The following is a 14,422-nucleotide window of genomic DNA, read 5'->3' as shown; positions in this document are numbered from 1 at the left end:
ATTCAAACTGATAGGGTCTTCAACATACACTGACATGCAATATTGAGGAATTGTACCATCATATGGAATAAATTACCAACCTCCATTTGTAAACATCAAAAATACAGTGGTTTTCATAAAAGACTTTAATGCACATTGAAAGTCTTCTTTCAGCTGTTTTTGTTAGGGGTCACCACAGTGGATCATCTGTTTCCATTTCTTCCTGTCCTCTGCATCAGGATCTGTCACACCAACCACCTGCATGTCCTCCCTCACATCCATAAACCTTATCTTGGGCTTTCCTCTTACCTGGCAGCTCCGTCCTTAGCATCCCTCCTCAGTACATGTCCAAACCAATGCAATCACACCTCTCTGACTTTGTCTCCAAACCATCAAACTTGAGCTGACTCTCTAATATACTGATTCTTAATCCTGTCCCTCCTCATCACAACCAATGCGAATCTTAACATCTTTAACTCTGCCACCTCCAGCTCTGACTTCTGTCTTTTTGTCAATGCCACCATCTCCAACCCATATAACAGGTCTCACTACCCTCTTGTAGAGCTTCCCTTTCACTCTTACTGGTACCAGTCTATCACAAATCACTCCTGACACTCTTCTCCACCCATTACACCCTGCCTGTACTCTCTTCTTCACCTCTCTTTCACACTCACCAGTACTCTGAACTGTCGATCCCAAGAATTTAAACTCAACCACCTTCGCCAACTCTACTGCCTGCATCCTCACCATTCCTCTATTCTCCCTCTCATTCACACACATATATTATGTCTTAGTCCTGCTGACCTTCATTCCTCTTCTCTCTAGAGCATATCTCCACCTCTGCAGGGTCTCCTCAACCTGGTCCCTACTCTCACTACAGATCAGAATGTCATCCGCAAACATCATAGTCTAAGGGGACTCCTGTCTGATCTTGTCTGTCAATCTGTCCATCACCATTGCAAATAGGAATGGGCTCAGAGCTGACCCTTGATGTAATCCCACCTCCACCTTTAATACATCCATCATGCCTACTGCAGACCTCATCACTGGCACACTACCCTTGTACATAACCTACACCACTGTTACATACTTCTCTGCCACTCCCAACTTCCTCATACAATACCACAAATCCTCTCTAGGTACCCTGTCATATACTTTCTATACGTCCACAAAGACACAATGCAACTCCTTCTGACTTTCTCTATACTTCTGCAACAACATTCTCAGAGCAAGCATCACATCCGTAGTGCTCTTTCCCGGCATGAAACCATACTGCTGCTCACTAATCATCACCTCCCTTCTTAACCTAGCTTACACTACTCTTTCCCATAGCTTCATGCTGTGACTAATCAATTTTATCCCTATGTAGTTACTACAGCTCTGCACATCACCCTTATTCTTAAAAATCGGTACCAAAACACTTCTCCACTCCTCAGGCATCGTCTCACTTTCCAAGATTTCATTAAACAAGCTGGTTAAAAACTCCGCTGCTATCTCTCCTAAACACTTCCATGTTTCTACAGGTATGTCATCTGGACCAACAGCCTTTCCATTTTTCATCCTCTTCATAGCTGTCCTTACTTCCTCCTTGCTAATTCGTTGCACTTCCTGATTCACTATCCACATCATACAACCTTCTCTCTCTCTCATTCTCTTCATTCATCAGCCCCTCAAATGCTTTTTCCATCTGCTCAATACACTCTCCTCGCTTGTGAGTACATTTCCCTCATTATCCTTTATCACCTTTACCTGCTGCACATCTTTCCCAGTTTGGTCCCTCTGTCTAGCCAATTGGTACAGGTCCTTTTCTCCCTCCTTAGTGTACAGCCTTTCATACAAATCTCCATACACCTTATCGTTAGCCTTCGCCACCTCTCTCTTCACCATACTCCTAATCTCCTTGTACTCCTGTCTACTTTCTTCAGCTCTCTGACAATTCCACTTCTTCTTTGGCAACCTCTTTCTCTGTATACTCTCCTGTACTTCCTCGTTCCACCACCAGGGTTCTTTGTCCTCCTTCCTCTGTCCAGATGTCAGACCAAGCACCTTTCTAGCTGTCTCCCTTACCAGCTATTCTGTAACTCTTCACTGCCTCCCAGTGCCTGTCTTAACTCTTCCCTGAATTCCACCTCACAATCGTCCTTTTTTAAGTTCCACCATTTGATCCTTGGCAATGCCCTCACTCTCCTTCTCCTCTTCTAGATCACCAAAGAAATCACACACACCACCATCCTATGTTGCCTAACTATGCTTTCCCCTGTCACCACTTTACAGTCTCCAATCAACTTCAGACTGGCCCTCCAGCATATGATATAATCCACCTGTGTGCATCTTCCTCCAGTCTTGTACATCACCCTATGCTCCTCCTTCTTCTTAAAATATGTATTTACCACAGCCATGTCCATCCTTTTCACAAAATCCACTACCGTCTGACTTTCTGCCTTCCTCTCCTTAACACCATACCTACCCATCACTTCCTCATCCCCTCTGTTATCTTGACCAACATGCCCACTGAAGTCCGCTCCAATCACCACTCTCTCACCCTTGGGTACACTCACCACCACTTAATCCAACTCATTCCAAACTTTTTTTCTTTCTCATCCATCTGGCACCCAACTTGCAGAGCTGATTAAAGTGTTGCTGTTAATCTACTATCTTGTACTATTGTTACCGGTAATACAAGATGTTAACTAATCATTACAATATAGTACATATGAAAATATGTACATACATGTGCAATTCATTTCACGGATACTCTTCTGATAAGCAGGTCATTGCTTCAGAGCAGTAGTGAAGACTTGGAACTCTAGATGTCTGAACAAATTTCGGGTGAATTATTGTAAAATTTACCTCATTCTTCTTCTTCATTGAGTTAAAGTGTCTCTATAAAACTAATCACTAGTGACTGTGCACACTAATGACGTCATTATTTTACTTATGTAGAATCTCTATCCTGAGTCATAGGTAATTTAAATGGGTGCCTAGGATGCCATTTAGCAAGGAGTTGAATTTTATTTATTTATTTTTAAATAAAAGAATGGTAATGGTACATTACCCATGTTCAAAGCAGCTCCAGCTGTGGCACAACATAGGGGAGTAACTGCACACCTGACCATTCAGTGTGTGGGATTTCTCCTACATCAAGCCATGGTCTAAACAATAAACCAGAAAACCTCTGCGGCATTCTGATTTATTGTTTAGATCATAGGTGGGACAGCAAGGAGAAGAATGCCTGCAAATGTTGAACAGTGGATTAGATATGATGACTGCTGTTGAAATGGCAGTCCATGGCTGATGGCATTCTGATGGTCTGGAAGGAAAAGCTGTAGTTTGGATGCATCCCAATCGCAAAAGAATGGACTGTAGAAGGTAAGCTTTTCTTTTTCCCTGGGCAGGCAGATGGTATGGGAAGTGGATGCATTATCACAATTAATGTGTACTTGTCTGATGCAACTGGAATACATTACTTTAGCTGATCACTGTGCATTTGTTTGAAAGAGTTGAAACATGACTCACCCTGCTATCATTTGCTCAAGTTAAACAGTTACTTTTCTGGCTTTGTAGAACTAATGTGTATTTGTGTAAAGCAAGTTGGAATACTTTAGTGAGGCCATTATTTTTTAAAGACATAATCTAACATCTGATGTGTAGACAGGGAAGTGGCAGTGATTGATGTGTAAGCTGTCTGTGGATAAAAGTGACTTAACCTGCTGCTGTTTGATCACAGTTACAGTCACTGATCTGGCTTGGCAGGAGCAATGTCCTACAATGTGTTGCATTTGCTAAAATCAATTAAAAACAATCACTGCTATAGCTTAAGCAAATATGCATACATAGAGAACATAAGAAGAAGTTGACCACATTTTTTCTCTTTCCAGTGCAGTCAGACAACAGCACTGTGTACACATTGTGACTATCTTTGTTGGTCTGGGCAGGATTTGAGGGAAAGCAACTAGTCATCTGCATAGTATCACAGAGATTAGCGATACCACCTCACACAGCTTCTTTTTCTGGTTGAGTTCTTGACTGTAGTCCCTTCCATTCTGTGTCTGTGTCCTCCCCCCATCCTTTGCGTGAGGTCTGCCCATGTGCTCTGGTTTTCTCCAACATCCCAGCCATGCCATAGGTGAAATAGCACTCCCCAAATTTCCCTGTAAGTACACATGCACTGAGCGTGTGCCACATGCATATCTGTATCATGTGATAAACCTGACAGTGTAAGTATGGCTTCTGGGGTCCTAACAGACCTCTGGCTTAATTAATTTATTTCCTCCAGACAGTTATTAGAGTGCAGTCTTAACCAGTTATGGTGCATTGAAAAGATGGAGGAAAAACACTGAACACTATGACAAAGTATGAAGAAAACGCGAAAGAAGTAATGTGGAGGGCATGGAGAGGCCCAGACACAGGAAGGGGGCCAGGGACCACATTTCACTGAAAAGGTTAACAGAACAGGTTTTGTATTAGCATTCATTTTCTAAAAAACAAAAAAAAAAGTTTACAACTCTGATGTCTATCATTACAGTCTGCAACTCTCAGTAACTTTAGAAAATCTAAAAAAAATTATAATGGATGGGGCAAAAATAAAGGACAAAATCAGGGATAGTCATACCTCTTAACTGTCCAGATTTTTCCCTCACATTTTCGTTGTTCCTTGTAAAACGTTTGTTTTTTTCTGGTAAATCATTTGAGGATTGACATCACTAAATGATGGCAAACATTTAAGTTTCAGAATTTCTATCATTCAGAAAATGCATGCTAACACAAAAGAAAAAAAATGTTATTCTAGAAACTTTCTATGTTCATAACAACAATATTTAAAATCTGTTCCTATTTTTGAGAATTTGTCCCCCCATTATTTGAGTCTTTATTCACATCATATTTCTTTTGCTAAGCAAGAAATCTGGACAAAGCCTGATATAATGGGATGGGACAAAGGCCCAAAAATAGGGAAACATATTAAATATTGCTTTTAGAAACGTAGAAAATTGCTAGAATAACAAGATTTACGTTAGCATGCATTTTGTGAAAGATATGAAGTCTGAAACTCAAATGCATGTAATTATTTAGTGACTTTAATCCTTAGATCATCCCAGTAATGGCTTTGTTTTACTGTGTTAACCTAACAGATGTGCAGCAGCAAGCACCGTCCAATACACACACACACACACACACACACACACACACACAGAAAACAATGCATGAATAGACATTTTGATGTTTTACTCGTCCGCATGAATATTCATCCAGGATTGTCAAATGCGTAAGTACTGTACTGGAAGTCTGACATACCAAGTTACGATATGTTATGGAAATAGGATTGTAGGTACTAAATATGCGGTCAAGTCAGGAAACCAGTATGGCTCAGTTTTTCCCATTCTGCCATATCGGACTATTTGGGTTGCTCACAGTCCCCTCCCCAAGTACGCAATGGAGGCTGACTGAGTCAAAACTTTCCCCTGCTGTATAAGCATACCTGTCAACTGTTCCCGATTTTCACTCAAATTTTTAACTCTGTCCCTCTTAATCCCTTCTAAAATTGGAGACTTTTGCATAAAAGAAGATGACTTGCACTTAATAAATAATGACAATAATTACAGTTATAGACTTCATTTACTTCCGAAAATGCATATTAAACTACAGCATCTTATTCTGTCAGTGTCTTAAGTTAATAGTACTGTTAAAATGTTAAAACTGTCCCTGATCGTCCCTTGTTACTTCGGGATGTGTCCCTGATTCTGTTGTGATTTGTCCCTGACTGGTTAAGAGCTACGTGTATAAGTTAAGAGTTTGTCAGCACTCGTTTTCAACCTTATAGGAACAGAGAAGAATCAAATTAACAAAGGATTATCCCCAGGCACCCAATTCCACCAGATCAACATAAAGTCAGAAAAATAGCACAATGCAACTTCCCGTGCCGCTGTAACAACTGAGAAAGTACAGTTGTGTAAAATCTTGCCATAACGCTAGATGTCCTTGCCTTCACCGTTGCAGTATGCATTACAAATGGGGATTCCCTGCCGTGAAGCCCACCATCCAGCCAGTTTACCAAAGTCTTCAGTTTCTTTAAGGTACGCTGAATGTCACCTACACACTCCTTGCGTAGAGAAGGGCATAAAGGTGACGTTAAGGTGTACCATCCTCAGAACTGATTGCCCCAGTAGAAACAGCAGTTCAAGGAAAACCAAGGAGAACCTGAACATCCAGGAAGGAAAAAAGACTAGCGGGATGGAGAGAATGAATACTGCAACAATGAAAGCAAGGACAGCTACCGTTATGGTAAGATTTTACACAACTGTACTATGTCCTTACATTCACTGCTGCTGTATTCAATACAAATGTGAGAGTGCCAAAGCTCAAGAAGAAACTTGGGAGGAGGAAGCAGCAGCAGAGACCTCTAAGAAGCCATGAAGAATGGCATCAGCAAAACCAGCTCTAGCTCTGGATATACCATCCAACTGGTAATGTTTGGTAAAGGTATGCACAGAAGTCCAGGTAGCAGCTTCACGAATAGAATTAATGTCTAAGCCTTTGAAAAAAGCACCAGAAGAAGCCATAGCTCTAGTAGAATGAGCCTTTACAGAAGAAGGAAGGCTCTTGCCATGAAAAGTGTAACAAAAGGAAATAGCCTTTGAAATCCATGTAGAAATAGTATGCTTGGAAACAACCAAACCTAAAGACCTAGGATGAAATGAAACAAACAACTGATCAGATTTTCTGATAGCTTTAGTTTTATCCAAATAAAATTTGAGCTGTCTATGCACATCCAAAGTATCCAGCACCCTCTCACTGTCAGATTGCGGAGAGACAGAAAGAAGTAGGCAAATTTATAGACTGATTAAGTGATGACTCATTAACCATCTTGGGCATAAAAGAAGGATTAGTACGCAAGAACTAGCCATAAGGGCTTGCAACTCAGGCACCCATCTGGCAGAATTAAGAGCTAACAAAAGAACTGTCTTCCAAGAAAAATGCTGCAAAGAAGCTGAAACAGCAGGCTCAAAAGGAAGCCTGAGTCAATTTTTCCAGAACGAAATGAAGATCCCAGGGAGGAGGAACAAGCTTCCTGGGAGGTCTAATATTAAGGACACCTTTAAGAAATTGCTTAGCCTCAAATCTAGAAGCAACGGGGGAGTTAAAGGCAGGCAAATAGAAAGAGCTGATAAGTGGGCCTTAATATACAAGAATAGGCCAAACCAGCATTGAGCAACTCACACAAATAAGAGAGAACCAAAGGAACATCCACAGAAAGTGGGTCCAGGTCATGAGAAAGACACCAAATAGAAAACCTCTTCCATGTAGATAAGTAGGACTTCCTAGTAGTAGGTGTCCTGGCCTCCTGCAGGACCTACAGCATGTCCTCAGAAAAAAGGTGTCTATGAGGGATCAAAACCCTATCACCCACAGTGTCAGTTGAAGTGTGGACAGGTGGGGATGGATGAGAGACCCCTCGTCTTGTGTGAAGAGATCCACCATGTGAGGTAAATTGTGATGATTGCCCTTAGCTAGATACAGAAGTAGTGGGAACCAGTGCTGTCACGGCCATAAGAGAGTCACCAACAAGATTTCGGGAGCATCCTGTTGAATTTTGAACAAGACTCTTGGAATGAGAGGATGGGGAGGGGATGCATAAAGAAACATCCCCTTCCAAGAAAATGAGAGGGTGTCCACCTTCCATACCAGAGGACCTGGGACTCTGGCACAGAACAGAGGAAGTTGTCTGTTCAGAGGGGAGGCAAAGAGACCTACTTGAGGAGTACCCCACTGGTAAACAATGTACAGAAACACATCCCTGTGAAGCATCCATTCGTGGGACTGAGTTAAGGACTGGTCAGATTGTCTGCCACAATCTGAAGGAATATAAACTGCCTCAAGAGTCACCTGATACTTGATAGCCAGATCCCATACCAGAAGTGCCAGCCGGCAAAGACGGTAAGATTTTGTACCCCCCCCCCCATTTTTTGATATACCACGTAACTGTGGTATTGTCTGTAAATACCTTGAGAGACCCTGGAGAGAAGAGAGGATGAAAGACCTGAAGAGCCAGCATAAGAGCTCTCATCTCTTTGATGTTAATGTGCTCCATCTGCTGACGAGGCGACCACATTCCCTGAACCCTAAGGGAGCCAAATGTTATTCCTCATCCCATATCTGAAGCATTTGTGAAAAGATCCCGAGAAGGAAGAAGAGGTTGAAAAGGGAGCCCTGGATTCAGATACAACTGCTGAACCCACCACAGAAGTTCTTTCTTGAAACATGGGGGAAGAGGAACTGGAAAGTCTACAGGATGCGCATGCTGAAGCCACACTGACTTCAGAAACCACTGGAACTTCCTCGTGTGGAGTTTGGCCAGAGGGAGTATTGGAATGGTGGAAGCCATGAACCCCAGAGCTCTCAGAAACAGGCTGTAATGGAGGCCAGGGGAAGAAGAGTTTGAAAGAAAGAAATGAGTTAAGGCCTTTGCAGGAGGCAGGGGATGCCAGCGTCGGCAGTGTTTGAATCCTGCAACCCAGAAAGACATCCTGAGAAGGAGTCGGGGAAAACTTTTTGAAGTTTATCCTGAACCCCAGTCTCTGAAGAAGAGAAATGGTAAAATGAAGATGTGGCAAAAGGACCTCTGGAGAGAATGCCTAAATCATCAGGTCATCTAAATAAGGAAAGATTTGGATCCCTTGAAGCCTGGAAAAAAACAATCACAGGAGTGAGACATTTGGTGAATACCCTTAGGGCAGTAGAAAGGGCAAAGCACAGAACTGAAAATGCCAGGAAACAACAGAGAAATGCAAAAATCTCCTGAAAAGAGGATGGATTGGAATATGGAGATAGGTATCCTTGAGCTCCAGAGACACCAGAAAGGCCTGAGGGAGCAAGAGGAAAAAGGGACTGAAGGGACAACATCCAAAAGGAAGGCACCTTCAGAAAGGTGCTTAGATGAGAGAGGTCTAGAATACGTCTCCAAGTACCTTCTTTTCTGGACACTAGAAACATTCTAGAATAAAACCCTTTCCCTTTTTGGGACACAGGCACCTTTTGAATAGTACCCTGAGACAAGAGGTCTCAAATAACCTCTTGGAAAAAAGGAAGTTGTTCCCGAAATGGCTGAGGAATGCCCATAAAAGGAGGGCAAGAAATCCAGACCATGAAGTACCCCTGCTGAATGACTGACAGAACCCAAGAATCCTGAGTGATTCGGAGCCAAACAGGAACAGAAAGAGAAAGGCAAAAAAGAGGAATGTGGCTGGGAACAGGTGGATAGTCAGACAGCACCTGGTTTGTCAGGAAAGGAAGGCTTTAGAATCCCTGCAGTCTGAGTGGTCTTAGCAGAAGGAGCCCATTTACCACCCTTTTTACCTTTAGAAGGAGGGCGAGATTGCCTATGAACAAAGGCTGGCTTTGAAGGGTAGTTTCACTGAAATTTAGGCACAGGAGAAACAAAGACATGTTTAAGCTCCTGTAAAGCCTTCCCCTTGTCCTGAAGAGACTTAAACAAACCAGCAGCCACTTCCCCAAACAAAAGTTTATTACCTAGAGGAGCATCCATCAACTTAGCCTTAATATCATCGGGTAAAGGTCGAAAAGCCTAAGCCAAGAATACCTCCTCAGAACTGAACCAAAAGCAGAAGCCCTAGAAGAGGCATCTGCTGCATCATAACTACATTTGATAGAATTAGAAGTTATGTACCTACCACAACATTCCATGTTAGTTGTCTTCTCTCGCCTTCTTTCTTGCTGGATGGGTTCGGAGCCGATCCTCGGCTCCGACTCGGCACTTGCTTTAGCTCGAGAACTCCTTTTACCAGCTCGAGGTAACCCTATATCCCATGATGCAAGGCGGAACTACCTCAGATCTCGTTTGGTAGCTAATCTACCCTGCTAAAGACTATCCTAACATAATTAGGAACACAAGTTCCTAATAGAAGTCCTCATATGAAGGCTCCGGAGGAGACAACCTAATAGGAACTCTTCAAGATCTGTCCAGGCCAGGGGGAAGGAGGGAGGGACGCAAGAAAGAAGGCGAGAGAAGACAACTAACATGGAACGTTATGGTAGGTACATAACTTCTAAATGTTAAGTTGTCAATTTCGCCTTCATTCTTGCTGGATGGGACCGCGTCCCTAGCACCTTTATCCCGGGTGGCTCAATGGAACAGACTCTTGAGAACTGTGGAATCAAAACTGGCCCTATCTCTGGAGGCCAAGTCCAACTTGTAATGAGAGACAAAGGTATGGGGCGTAGCCCAAGTAGCTGCTGCACAAATGGTATCAATGGGTAGTCTATCCTGAAAAGCTGCAGAAGTGGATAGACTCCTGGTTGAGTGTGCTTTTGGCTTAGAATATAGCTGTTTGCCCCTGAGAGAGTACACATAGGAAATAGTGGAAGTCAACCATCTGGATAAGGTCACTTTAGATACTGGAAGACCTATCCTGTTTTCTGCATAGGAGACAAATAATTGGTCCGATTTTCTGAATTGTTTAGTTCTATGCAAATATTACCTGAGTTGACGATGGACATCCAAAAAATGTAGTTTCTGTTCAGCTCTGTCGGAATAGTTTGGGAAAAAGACTGGTAGGTCTATAGATTGGTTAATGTTGGTTTGAGACACAACTTTGGGGAGAAAGGAAGGGTTCGTTCTTAATGATACCCTGTCCTTATGAAAAACCAAGTAAGGGGAATGAATGCAGAGAGCTTGAATCTCGGAAACCCTTCTTGCAGAAGTGACAGCCAGTAAAAATATAGTTTTCCAGGTCAATAACTTCAAAGAACATGAAGCAGACGGTTCGAAGGGAGGTAGTATCAAGGATGCCAACATTAAGTTTAGATCCCATTGCGGAGGAGGATGCTTTATAGATGGTTTTAGGAGGAAAACTCCTCTCAGAAAGGCCTTGCATAACCTATGAGACATAATGTTATTGTCATGCAGGCCAACATGATACTTAGAAATAGCAGCCAGTTGTACTTCGACTGTAGATGACGAGGATCCTGAATGAAAAACCTCCGCCAAGAAATCTAAAACCGAATGTACGGGAGCAGTAAAGGGGTCAATATTTCTGGAATTCGCCCAAATAGAAAAACGTCGCCACTTGCTAGCATAAACAGTCCTAGTGGACGACTTCAAGGAAGAGACTAAAATGTCTCTGACTGAGTCCGAAATCATCGGTAGCCTGGCTAGGGTAGGAAGTGGAGCAACCAAGCAGTGAGGTTGAGAGAATGAATGGCCCGGTGCTGCTGACCCGATTGGTGGATCAAGAGATCCGAACTGGGTCCAGATGCCAGGGCTGCACCAGAAGGTGACGATGCAGAGACGGAAACCAAATTTGTCGAGGCCAATATGGGGCAATGAGGATCAACTTGGCTCTCAAAGCGGTGGCTTTCTGAATGACTTGTGGAATCAAGGGAAAAGGAGGAAAAGCGTACAGAAGTCCCCGGGGCCAATCCTGGGTTAGAGAGTCTCTCAGAGGTTGGCCTGGAAGGGGAAAGAGAGTGAAGAAATCGGGGCACTTGTTGTTTTGAGGAGTAGCAAAAAGATCGCAACAAGGAGTGCCCCACTTCAGAAAAACCTGATCCACTACAGATTGATTGAGAGACCACTCGTGAGGCATCAGAATGGATCTGCTCAGCCTGTCCGCTAATAGGTTGGACCTGCCAGGGATGTGCGTTGCTACCAGAAACCGCTGAGAAGAGATCGCCCACTGCCAAAGTCTGAGAGCTTCTCGACATAACGGATAGGACCTGGTCCCGCCCTGCTTGTTGATGTACCAGACTACGGACATGTTGTCCGTCTGTACTGCAATAGTCCCCGTGGGAAGAAAGTCGTTGAGGGCTTGCAACGTTAAAAGCACTGCTCTCATCTCCAGGACATTTATGTGCAGATGGTATTCTATGGGTTGCCACGTCCCGTGGACCATCCTGCCCTGATAATGCCCCCCCACCCGATCAGAGAGGCATCCGTAGTGACTGTGGCAACTGGAGGAGGGGGAATAAAGGGTCGGCCCTGATGAAGAAGAGGGGAAGATATCCACCAGTTCAGATGAGCTCGGCACGACTGTGTTACCAAGACTTCGTGCCTCATCGGGAGACTGTGGTACGACCACTGCGTGAATAGCATCCACTGCAGAAGACGCATGTGGAAGAAGAACAATGACCGCAGCCATAAGACCTAGAACCTTCAGTATAAATCTGGCTTTGATCTTGTTGCTTTGCAAAAGAAGCCGAACGAATTTTTGGATGTCCAGAATTCTTTGATCTGTTAGTCTGGCTAACATTTTGACGGAGTTTAATTCTGCGCCTATAAAGGTGATAGATTGGCAAGGCAGCAGAGAAGATTTTTCGAAATTTACTGAAATTCCCAAACTCCTGCAAAGCTGTAGAGTGTAGTCTCTGGACTGAAGAAGCTGACACTTGGTGGTGGCGGAGAGGAGCCAGTCGTCCAAATAGGGAAACACCTGGAATCCTCGACGTCTCAGATGAGCTGTGACCACTGCCATGCATTTGGTAAACACTCTGGGGGCTGAAGTGAGGCCAAAGGGCAGGGCTCTGAATTGGTAATGACTGGTCCCTAGCCGAAAGCGGAGAAACCTTCTGGAGCGTCTGTGAATCTTTATGTGATAGTACGCATCCTGAAGGTCTATAGAGCACATCCAGTTGTCCTTGCCCAGAAAGGGCAGAATGGACTGAAGCGTGACCATCCGAATCTTGCCTTCTTGACAAATCTGTTCAGATTGCTCAGGTCTAATATTGGTCTCCAATCTCCCGTCCTTTTGGGGACCAAAAGAATCTCGAGTAGACGCGGATCCTACCTGGTCTGCTGGCACAGTCTGGACGGCTCTTTTTCTAGGAGCTTTGAAACCTCCTGTTCTGCCAATTCCCTTTGACCGGGTGAGATGTCTGGAAGGGATTGTAGAGGTACGGGAAACCTTTCGAAGGGATTTTGTAACCCTCGGATATGATCGACTGTACCCACATCTCTTGAGATAGGGATTGCCAGGCTACTGGGTACAGCAAAATCCTTCCCCCGACTGCCTCCAAGGGTGGACAGTCGGGCAACACCTCAGGGATGCTGAAAGGGCTTCTCAGGAAGAGACTCCCTGTTGCCCTGGTTCTGAGGACCCCCCCTGCCTCTAGGGCGGCATCTATTATTGTTACCCCCTCTGCCTCTGGGGGTAAACTGACCACGTGTGTCCGGTGTAGCTCCTTGGGCTTTACGGAACCACATCTTCCCCCCCTTCTGACCCTTGGGGTATGGTCTAGAAGGAGTGGAAAACTGGACTCCAACGGCAGAAGAGTCTTACCGTCCTGCTCACACCTGGTCAAGGTATCCTTCACCTGAGGTCCGAACAAAGCCGAACCATCAAAGGGGGTATTAGTGAAGGACGCCTTAAAGGGGTCCGCAAAATTACAAAGCCGCAACCAGGCTTGGCGTCTAAGAGCAACCCCTGTGCCTGCGGCCCTGCTCGCTCCATCGGCCGCATAGGATATGAGCCGCATGGAGGAGTTAGATATGGAATTCAGGATAGCAAGCTGAGAGGCAATCTTTTCCTGAGCCCCAGCAGCAGAAGGATCCTGGACTACTTCTCCCAGTTCCTTGAGAACATCTCGTTGAAGCCTGGTGAAGTGACAAAGATAATTCAGCGAACGCATAGCAAAGGTCGCTGAAGAAAACATCCGCTTTCCATACCTGTCCATGGTCCTAGAGTCCTTATCAGGAGGATGGACAGGTACTGAAGGATCGCCAGTTCCTTCTTAGTGGCAGCCGCCACCACCATAGCATCCACCGAGACACCCTTGGAAAGGAACTGTTTGTCCGAAGGGGCCGTAATGAATTTGGATGGTCTTCTGGGGACAGGTTCCACAGAATCTGGAGCCGCCCACGCCTTCCGAGCCACTACCTGCATAAGTGGGTCGAAAGGCGGAGACACCCAGGAGGTGGAGGGTCGGGATCCAAAAGCCTCCAGGTATACCGACTCATCCTCGGAGGGGTCAATGTAGGTCCAATTCCCCTCTGTTTGAGGAGCTCAAGGATGTCTGAAAAGGAGACATCCTCAGAGGGGACCGTGGGAACCCTCCGACTCATCTAAGTCGGTATCAATTGTAGTAGACTCAGGGAGTCTGTGTGTTTCCTCTTACACGTCCTCTTCCGAGGGGGTTCCCCTGCAGGATCAGGAGAAACCTCGGAAGAGGAGGAAATTCCCAGTGGGGAAACCTGGGGCGATGGATCCCTGGGCCTGAGAGCAAGAGGCTGGCAAGAGGCGTCTGCAGGCACTGATGAGGGAGGAGCTAGAGGGATGGACCGTTGACCAGGCTCAGAGGCCAGGACACTCCTCATCACCTCAAAGGCTCCTCTCCCCGGGAGGCCGGAACACACCCACTCCGAATAAACAGGAATGGCCGGCTCCAAAGAGAGAGAAGGCTCCGAGGCCGATGTCGGTGCCGAGCTTACCAAAGC

The sequence above is a fragment of the Protopterus annectens genome, chromosome 12.part0 (assembly GCF_019279795.1).
Source record: "Protopterus annectens isolate FY-2018-M chromosome 12.part0, PAN1.0, whole genome shotgun sequence".
Taxonomy (NCBI): domain Eukaryota; kingdom Metazoa; phylum Chordata; order Ceratodontiformes; family Protopteridae; genus Protopterus; species Protopterus annectens.
The sequence above is the reverse complement of the archived record's forward strand: the minus strand, read 5'-3'. Positions refer to the sequence as shown.